General features: G+C 44.1%; 1 protein-coding gene across 1 annotated transcript in view; it reads left to right on the top strand.

Moving 5' to 3' along the window:
- Positions 1 to 10000, top strand: part of LOC134095698 (glutamate receptor 1-like) — a 50003-nt gene that overhangs the window by 471 nt on the left and 39532 nt on the right. The gene's annotated exons all lie outside the window — the stretch shown is intronic.

Genomic DNA, 10000 nt, shown 5'->3' with positions numbered 1-10000 from the left:
AGCAGTCGCAGATGTGCGAGTGCACGTGTGAAAGTTAGTGCTGTTATCACCCTGTTGCGCGAGAGACCGGGACTCAGCCGTCTGCTGCGCGAGGAGCCGCACCGTGAGATGCCATCCCGGTAACTCGACTGCAGCTTCTCTGGTTTGCTGGAGGAAGATCCCGCGCGGACAGGTCGTCTCCCGCCAGAGCGTGCCGCTTAGAGGATGTGATGTGCGTGTTTGTGTGTGTGTGCGTCCCTCTCTCAGAAGCACAACATTAATGTGAACGTGTTTTCCTCCGCGTGAAACCGGACCTGTATGCGGGCTGCCGTGTGAGCCGTGAGAAAATTAGCGTCGCATCTGAATTCGATCTCGCGCCAGCGCTGAAGGATTCTACACGTTAGCCTCGCGGCTCTCTCTGCTGCAGTCAATAACCGCGAGCTGCCTATTTGGACTTGACTCATACACGCGCGCTCGCTGAACGTCTTTATCCGACAGAACACCTGTGCAACATGACAAAGCGGCAACACACACACACACACACACACACACACACACACACACACACACACACACACACACACACCTATGCAACATGATACGGAGCGCCGGTGTGCGCGAGAAGCAAGCCAAAAGGGCCTCGAGGATTTGCGTGCACTATAGGCGAGACAAGCCCACCGCTAAGCATGTGTCACAGGTCCATCACTCTCCGCGTGTTAGGAGACTGGTGTGTGTGTGTGAGTGTGTGTGAGAGAAGCACAAATATCTCTCATTTCTCTAGCCCAAGAGCTAATTCTCTCTCTCCGCCTCTCTCCTTCTCTCTCTCTACCTCTCTCGTTCTCTCTCTCTCTCTCTCTCCCTCTGTCTGTTTGGGTGAAAGAATAGAAGGATGTGTTAAAAAGCAACCAAGTGAGCAGGATGAGGAGATTTATAAAGAAGACCAATGAATATGTGTGTGTGTGTGTGTGTGTGTGTGTGTGTGTGTGTGTGTTTGTGTGTGTGAGTGTGTGAGAGAGAGAGAGAGAGAGAGAGAGAGAGAGTATGAGTATGTTAGTGTGTGTGTGTGTGTGTGTGTGTGTTAGAGTAACTATGTTTGTGGGACAGCAATATTATTGCTAGTTGAGCGCATGTTGTGCTGTTGCTGTAGCTCAACTGGAACGCTGTCCAAGGTGCTGAAGTGCGCTCATTAGGCACATGTGCGGAACATGCTGTAAGTGGACTGAAGAAGTGCTATTTCTGGTTCTCACACACACACACACACACACACACACACACACACACACACACACACACACACACGGATGGTGAAGAGGTATTTCTGTTTCTCACTGCAGAATCAAGCAAGCCATAGTTAGGGCCACCAGCAGCTGCAGCCTTGCTCATGGATGGGATGTGTGTGTGTGTGTGTGTGTGTGTGTGTGTGTGTGTGTGTGTGTGTGTGTGTAGGGAGAGCCTGTGTGTGTGTGTGTGTGTGTTTAGGGAGAGCCTGTGTGTGTGTGTGTGTGTGTGTGTGTGTGTGTGTGTTTAGGGAGAGCCTGTGTGTGTGTGTGTGTGTAGGGAGAGCCTGTGGCATCATTATATGGAATTTTGGCAGGTCCCCACCAGCCTGCTTGCTGTTCTGTAAAATATTTAAATATTAACGATTAATATTCTATAAACATGTATTGATGAATATTGATGAAGCTACTGATGAATATTATAGAACTAGCTACAGTTTCCTTATACGGTACTAGCCATCAACAAACTATCAATGATATATGTGCCCTGAAGATGCCAGTGTTTCTGTGTGTGTATGTGTGTGTGTGTGTGTGTGTGTGTGTGTGTATGTGTGTGTGTGTGTGTGTGTGTGTGAGAAAGAGAGAGAGAAATCCCTTTCCCACATGAGCTAGACATCCGGATGTCAAACGGATATCAAACGGGTGGCTGTATGTGGGAACGCAAAACTCGGGTATTTTCTTACCCGGAACTCACCCTACTAGCCCCCTAGTACTACTTCTAGATGTTACCCGGGTGCGCTTAGGTGGGAACGCGGCCGGCACAGTTCTGGGTAGAGAGGGGGGCATACCGAAAGTACAAATTGCCATGGTAACGATAAACATTGCCCTACGAGTACGAACCTATGGTACGAACACAGACGAGAACATCGGAGTACAGAAAACAGTGACGTTTTGTTGTGTACGTACAATAGCAATTTAAACTGCAATCACGTTGTGTTTGTTGCGGGACAGGCAGGATTATCCTTGCAAACATTGTCACATGAACATGAACATGAAAAGCCTAAAGCAACATGAATAGCCTAAAGGAATTTAATAGTTTGATGGCTTTGGTCATTTGATGAATAGGCTAGTATGCTATCGATGGCCTCTCAAATTGGCTTTCGCACCTGCTATGTGAATAGAGCTCGTAAGTCAGGCCATGATTTTTCCCCTTCTGTTTTCCCCATGGGACCTTAAGCTTCAATCTTTTAACATGAGAGGGGATAGATATCTTCCAGATAAATGCTGTTAAAATAACGTTTGGATAACAGACTAAAATTGTCGCATAAGTCACGTCACTGTCATTGTCCCTCCAAATTTCAACACTAGTACCTTTGCAAGCAATATCGCTAACGTTAGTTTGTGCTAAACTCAGTATGCCTGTTTGTTTTGCTCCTCAGTGGTTCCCGAAAGACCAAAATAGCAGGAGTAGCTGGATAAAACTTATCATGTGGGAGATATGTGCACATGAAATTAACTTATAGTTGACTTAGCTGCTAACTCGATTAGCAGCTAACAATCGTCAACAGCTAATGGCCGTGATGCTCTGTTCCCGCACCTCGACGTTGAGAGGTGACGTTGCTGTAGTTTGTTAAGTGCTCCCTCAAATATCTTATCAGTATCAAGCTTCTACCCGCTAGATTGTTACGTTATCGGTACGAAAAAAATTCAGGAACAGCATATGTGTTATTTATGACCCAATTCAAACGGGAACAAAATAATAATTTAATTCCGCTATTGACTTACATGCATCAGAATTTCTTTTTGAGGTCCCATGTACAGGAAATGTACGGGTAAATATGTCCGGGTGACTTCTAGAAGTCTTGTGGGAAAGGGGCTATAGAGAGAGAGATGGTGATGTATGGAGTGTGTGTGTGGGGACAGTGTTGGGCAAGTTACTTAAAAAGTAATTAGTTGCAGTTACTAGTCATTTCTTTCAAAAAGTAACTTAATCAGTTACTCAGTTACACATTATTAAAGTAACTAGTTACATCAGAAAGTAACTATTGCGTTACTTTCAAGTACATGTTTAAATGCTCAAATGTGACCCACCTCCACCCCTCTTTAACGGAACTTAGAATACACGTGGATGTTCAATGATATGATCAATCTGAATATTGTAATGAAATGGCCACATACTGCATTCCATTATTACCGCAACACAACTAGAAAAGCACTCAGAGAGCGCAGACCTCTGCCAAACAAAAACAGAAGCACCTCCTGGATCCAGATGGTGATCCGGATCACTCCCAAATTTTAATCGTTTGTTCCTTGGACCATTTTAGGCCTTCCCTGAAAATTGAATCGAAATCTATCCATCACTTTTTGAGTTATCTTGCTAACAAACAGACAAACAGACAGACAGACAAACAAACGCCGGTCCCTGATGAAAACATAAGCTCCTTGGCGGAGGTAATGAACACAAATCTAAACTATGTTGATGTTGTTGTGGGACAAAGTGAAATTCGCCTCCAATCAAATGCCATGTGTGTAGATATTGTGTTTATATAATGCAGGGGTCTCAAACTCGCGGCCCGCGGGCCAATTGCGGCCCGCGAGACGATATTTTGCGGCCCCCGGGCTGAAGTCGAAGCTTAATGTTAGTGCGGCCCGCGTAGATGCATCTGGGCATTTTATATTTTGTAACAATCGTGGGCTGGGCTCTATGGCTGCGCTACCATAGCTCAGGTTCGTGACAGCATCACGAATTAGCAATTGTTTACTTGCAACATGTTCCAGCCCGCAACTTCTTGTCAAAATAATAATGTAGCCTATAAGTCGCCCCTTGAGGGTATTTTTTATGCGATAAACGACGCGGGTTAAAACAGACGGGAGGTACGGTGACAAATCTCATTTGTAGCCTAGACTCCACCTGCTAGACATCAAGTGTTTCGATTCAAGCAACGTTTTCACGAACTAGCCCCCTCATTACAAACTACACGCAGGAGACGTGCGGTTTGTAATGACGCGGAAGCGATGCATGCAGGCCATAGTTTTGCACAAACTGAAGCAGAAATACATCAAATGTCGAAACAAAAAATCACGTTTGATGAGGTCTTGGGTCTGTTATTCACATATCTGATTCTGAAGTATGTCTGCCTTTTGGAGATTATGATCGATCGTAATTGACAGTGATCTGGGTGCGTCTGTGAAGGTGCGTCTTTTGAGTGAACGACAGTGTTTTCTAACCGGCTACCATGCTTCGACCCTCTGCCCAAGATAAATGGAGGTGCCAGTGGTAATTGAGATGATAGTGTCCTGGACCCCGTACAGACAGCTGAAAAACTACAAAGTCACTTGACAGGCACTGATTTGACCAGGCTACTTCATTGTATACAAAAGCTTTGTGTTAGTAGCCTAGTTGGCGCAGCCATAGTTTACTGTTGTTGGTTTGCATTTGACTGTTTTGCTGTTGATTTCTTATGTAGGGGAAATGACAAAAAAAAGTGAAGTAAAACTGCTCAAATATGTTCAACATTCAGTATTTACTGAGAGGTGCATAATTCGGGGGGGGGGGGGGGGGGGGAGAGAGTGGCAACCTATGCGGCCCCCCAACCAGTTGATGTTGGTTACAGTGGCCCCCAGCTCATTTGAGTTTGAGACCCCTGATATAGTGGATCAAATGCCATGTGTGTAGATATTGTGTTTATATAGTGGATCAAATGCCATGTGTGTAGATATTATGTTTATATAGTGGATCAACACAAATACCGTATATGTCGAAAACGCCTCTCTACACGGTAGGGCTACCTCTTCTCTGACCGCTATTTTGGCAACTAGTGAACGGTAGCTAATGGCAGCGTATCCTCCACTGCACACCTGGCTACAGTTTGTTCTGTTCGCTCTGAGACAGAACGTCTGGTGGGGGCTTCAACTCACGCTTCAGTTGCTTAGGGGATGTGGTGCTTCTCCTGCACACACACACACACACACACACACACACACACGTAATATACCTGAGGATGTGGTACTTCTCCTGCACACACACACACACACACACACACACACACACGTAATATACCTGAGGATGTGGTACTTCTCCTGCACACACACACACACACACACACACACACACACACACACACACACACACGTAATATACCTGAGGATGTGGTGCTTCTCCTGCACACACACACACACACACACACACACACGTAATATACCTGAGGATGTGGTACTTCTCCTGCACACACACACACACACACACACACACACACACACACACACACACACACACACACGTAATATACCTGAGGATGTGGTACTTCTCCTGCACACACACACACACACACACACACACACACACACACGTAATATACCTGAGGATGTGGTACTTCTCCTGCACACACACACACACACACACACACACACACACACACACACACGTAATATACCTGAGGATGTGGTGCTTCTCCTGCAGTGGTCTTGGCCACTAGTAGCATGCAGCGCTGAAACATGTGTGAGGATGTTGGCCGTACCTAGCTACATGGCCATAGTTACAGAACACAGTGCAAACCTAATTGATCTTGCAACGATGATAATGACGAATGATGAATGATGCTGCTGTATCCTGTAGCTATGGTGATGAATGATGCTGCTGTATCCTGTAGCTATGGTGATGAATGATGCTGCTGTATCCTGTAGCTAAAGTGATGAATGATGCTGCTGTATCCTGTAGCTATGGTGATGAATGATGCTGCTGTATCCTGTAGCTAAAGTGATGAATGATGCTGCTGTATCCTGTAGCTATGGTGATGAATGATGCTGCTGTATCCTGTAGCTAAAGTGATGAATGATGAATCAGTCAGCCCACCCCGGCAATGAACCCGTCTCGAGGGGTAGTCTTATTGCCGAGGCGGGCTTAGTGTAAAGGAACTGGTCAACCCCGCGATTAGGGGGTGACCAGTGTTGGGGGTGACACGTTACAAAGTAACGCATTACTGTAATTCCACTACTTTTAGCAGTAACAAGCATGTAACTAAGTATTTTTTTAATCAAGTAACGCAATTACAATTACTGAAATTTAAATGAGTTTGTTTCTTGCGTTACTCTCTTTTGTAAAAAAACGAACACTTGAAAGGCAGAAATGTAGCGGTGAGTTGTAAATATGTGCAGGTGCAAAGACCCTATCCACATATCCTGAGTAGCAATTTGAATCTTATGAAGCACCTCGAGTGAGTGTGTGGGTTTGTGTGAGAGAGTGAGTGTGTGTGTTTGCGTTTGTGTGAGCGAGTGTGTGTATGTGTTTGTGTGAGAGAGTGAGTGTGTGAGTGTGTGTATGTCTGTGTGTCTCTCAGCTGAGCTTTTAGAAAACACACACACATTCACATAGGACATAATTCCCCCAAGCACACACACACACACATGCACGCAAGCACGCATACTCGCTCTATCACACACACACACACACACACACACACACACACACACACACACACACACACACACACACACACACAGATCCCCACTCACTCATGTTCCTTGTCAGTGTTGAGATTGTGATGTGGAGCAGGGAGCGAGTGATGGAGCGGAGGTGAAGAAAGAAGAGAGGACACTCATCCGTCCATTTCCCTCCGACTCCTACACACGTTCATCTGCTCTGTTCTGTTTCTCCCTCTCTCCCTCTCATCCCTCTCTCTCCCTCTCCAACCATCTCTAGCTCTCTCTCTCCATCATTCTTTTTTTCTCTCTCTATCCTTCTCTCTTTCTCTCTCACTATCACTCTCTTTTTCCCTCTCTTGCTATCACTCTCTCTTTCTCTCTCTCTATCCCTCTCTCTTTCTCTCACTCTATCCCTCTCTCTTTATCTCTCTCTATCCCTCTTTCTCTCTATCACTCTCTCTCTCTCTTTCTCTCTCTCTATCCCTCTCTCTTTCTCTCACTCTATCCATCTCTCTTTCTCTCTCTCTTTCTCTCCCTCTATCCATCTCTCTTTCTCTCTCTCTCTCTCTCTCTCTCTCTCTCTCTCTCTCTCTCTCTCTCTTTCTCTCTCTCTATCCTTCTCTCTGCCTCCTGGTTCTGCATTTACCAAACAGATTGAGAATGTTCCTGCTCACAGCCCAGCTCACAGCATGCACACGCACACACACACACACACACACACACACACACACACACACATACGCACACACACACACACACACAGTCTTGTAAACATACATGCACACACACACGTAGTCTTGAACACATACATGCACACACATACTGCACATTCACACACATACACACACGCACACACATACACACACTCAGAATCAGAATCTCACTCTCACTCACACACACACTCACGAACCCAAACGCACTGACACACACACATTCACACTCAGATGCTGACATTCACACAGTTACACTCTCACACATGCAGTCATAGACATGTACAGTACACACACTCACAGACAAAACAACCAAACACACACACTCATCGACACACACTCATAGCCACACAAACACACACACACTCACCAACATGCACTCATAGCCACACACACACACACACACACACACACACACACACACACACTCATAGACACATACTCATAGCCACACACACAGGGACTTTAGGCTGTGTGTTTAAGTGTGTTTAAGTGTGTGTGAGTGTGAGAGGGACTTTAGGCTGTGTTTGTGTGAGTATGTGTAAGTGTGTGTGAGTGTAAGAGGAATTTTAGGCTGTGTGTTTAAGTGTGTGTGAGTGTGAGAGGAACTTTAGGCTGTGTGTTTAAGTGTGTGTGAGTGAGTGTGTGTGAAAGGGACTTTAGGCTGTCTGTGTGAATGTGTGTGAGTCTGAGTCTTTACGGCTTATTAGATGTCAAGTTAAGCATACCTTACACTGACAGACTTTGACAAGATTTGGGAAAGATTCTTGGAAGATTGTAGTCTTTTAACTAATGCCCCTCATTCAAGCTTTACTCATTAGACTACAATCTTTCCCAAATCTTGTCAAAGTCTGTCAGTGTATGGTAGGCTTCACACATGAAGCTCTAGTATTGCTCATACAGACATAGTTGTGTGTGTGTGTGTTTGCTGATATGTGTGAGTGCATATTTTGTTGTGTGCGTGTATGAGAGTGTGTGTATGTGTGTGTGTGTGTGTGTGTGTGTGTGTGTGTACACTCTGAGAAGTAATGTCTTAAAAATGACACAAATTGTGTAGAATTTCAACACATCTGATGTGTGTGCTCGGGACAACATATATATATATATATAATATATAACATATACTGTATGTGCTTAAAACTATTACACTTTACTGACACAACACAGTGTGGCCAGATGTACTAACGTTTTGCGCCCATTTTAGGCGTGACGTGCACGTGATAGCATGGCGATGGTATGTACAAATAGGCCGCAATGAGGGAAACGCGCAGACTGCCTGCCGTGGGAGCTGAGAATGGCTATTTGCGCTTTTCTGTGTCATGCGTATTAATTCCTGGGCAGATCAGCTGAAAATGGGTGTAACGCGCAAGTACAGGGGAGGAGAGGTGCTAATAGCGATTGATTTAGTATTCCGCCATATGTATGAAAACAGCGCACGTCTATTTTGCCTTGAAAAACTTCCGCCTGCTAAAAGCAGGTGTAATCCAAATTGCGGTTGACTGCGTCACTTAGAAAAACTTTTAGAGACAGCTGAATCAGTATTCAGAGTATCAGTTTTCTTCATTGTACTATGTCAAAAGCAACCTTAACTTTCGTTTGCCTCTCTAATATCGTATTATCTCTTTCACGACATATCCGACACTTCTCAATCTGTTAGACTAAGTATTAAGTCATAGCCCTAGTCTATGTGCAGTAAATAGTTCAAGTATTTTTTTTAAGGTGGATTGTAAGAACTACTAGGCCTACTCTGTCTGTTGCTGTTCGTTGACATCTTTGTATCATGTAAGATCGCTAAACTTTGATTATTTTTAATGTTGCAATATTCAACTGCGCTTGTGGTTCAGCTCTGCACGCGCAATTAGCGTTTGGGGGCGGGGACGGGCGGCACTGAACGCAGTTAACGTAATGAAGTGACGGCTTAGTAAATTCCACGCAATATAACAAAGCACAGCGTTCGCATTTTGCGCATACAAAAACTCGCTATTAGCGCTGTCTTAGTACATCTGGCCCAGTGTGTCAACATATATATATATATATATATACAGTATATATATATATAACATATACTGTATGTGTTTAAAACTATTACACTTTACTGACACAACACAGTGTGTCAGAATAACACATTTTGTGTCAATTTTAACTCAACACATTAGATGTGTCACATATATTGACACAATAATGTGTTATTCTGACACACTGTGTTGTGTCAGTAAAGTGTAATCGTTTTAAACACATACAGTATATGTGTCACTTATGCATATTGGAAAGTTTATTTATTGTAGTATTGACCCACTGATGGCCACACATATTCATAATTCATAATAATGCATCTGGCCAACAGCTGATTGATTCTGATCATTCGTTTATTACGACATCCTTCAACATCAACATACATTGTTCCATGCATACATCCTTCAACATCAACATACATTGTTCCATACATACATACGAGAGCTGAGAAGAGGGCGTATGTGACATTTTCACCAACTCTACAGGAGAGCCAAAACAAATCGAACTGTTTCTATATGTTGACAGTTAAAGACCTTTGGTTTTTGTTCAATAACTTTATATTTATAAATATTTTACTTCTATAATTTTGTCAGTTAGAAAGAGCTCATCGAGAGCTTTCAGGTGATATATATATAACTCAGTTAGAAAGAGCTCATCGAG

Source organism: Sardina pilchardus, chromosome 11, assembly GCF_963854185.1.
Source record: "Sardina pilchardus chromosome 11, fSarPil1.1, whole genome shotgun sequence".
In the NCBI taxonomy this organism is placed as follows: Eukaryota; Metazoa; Chordata; class Actinopteri; order Clupeiformes; family Clupeidae; genus Sardina; species Sardina pilchardus.
This window is presented reverse-complemented; position numbering and strand designations above follow the sequence as displayed.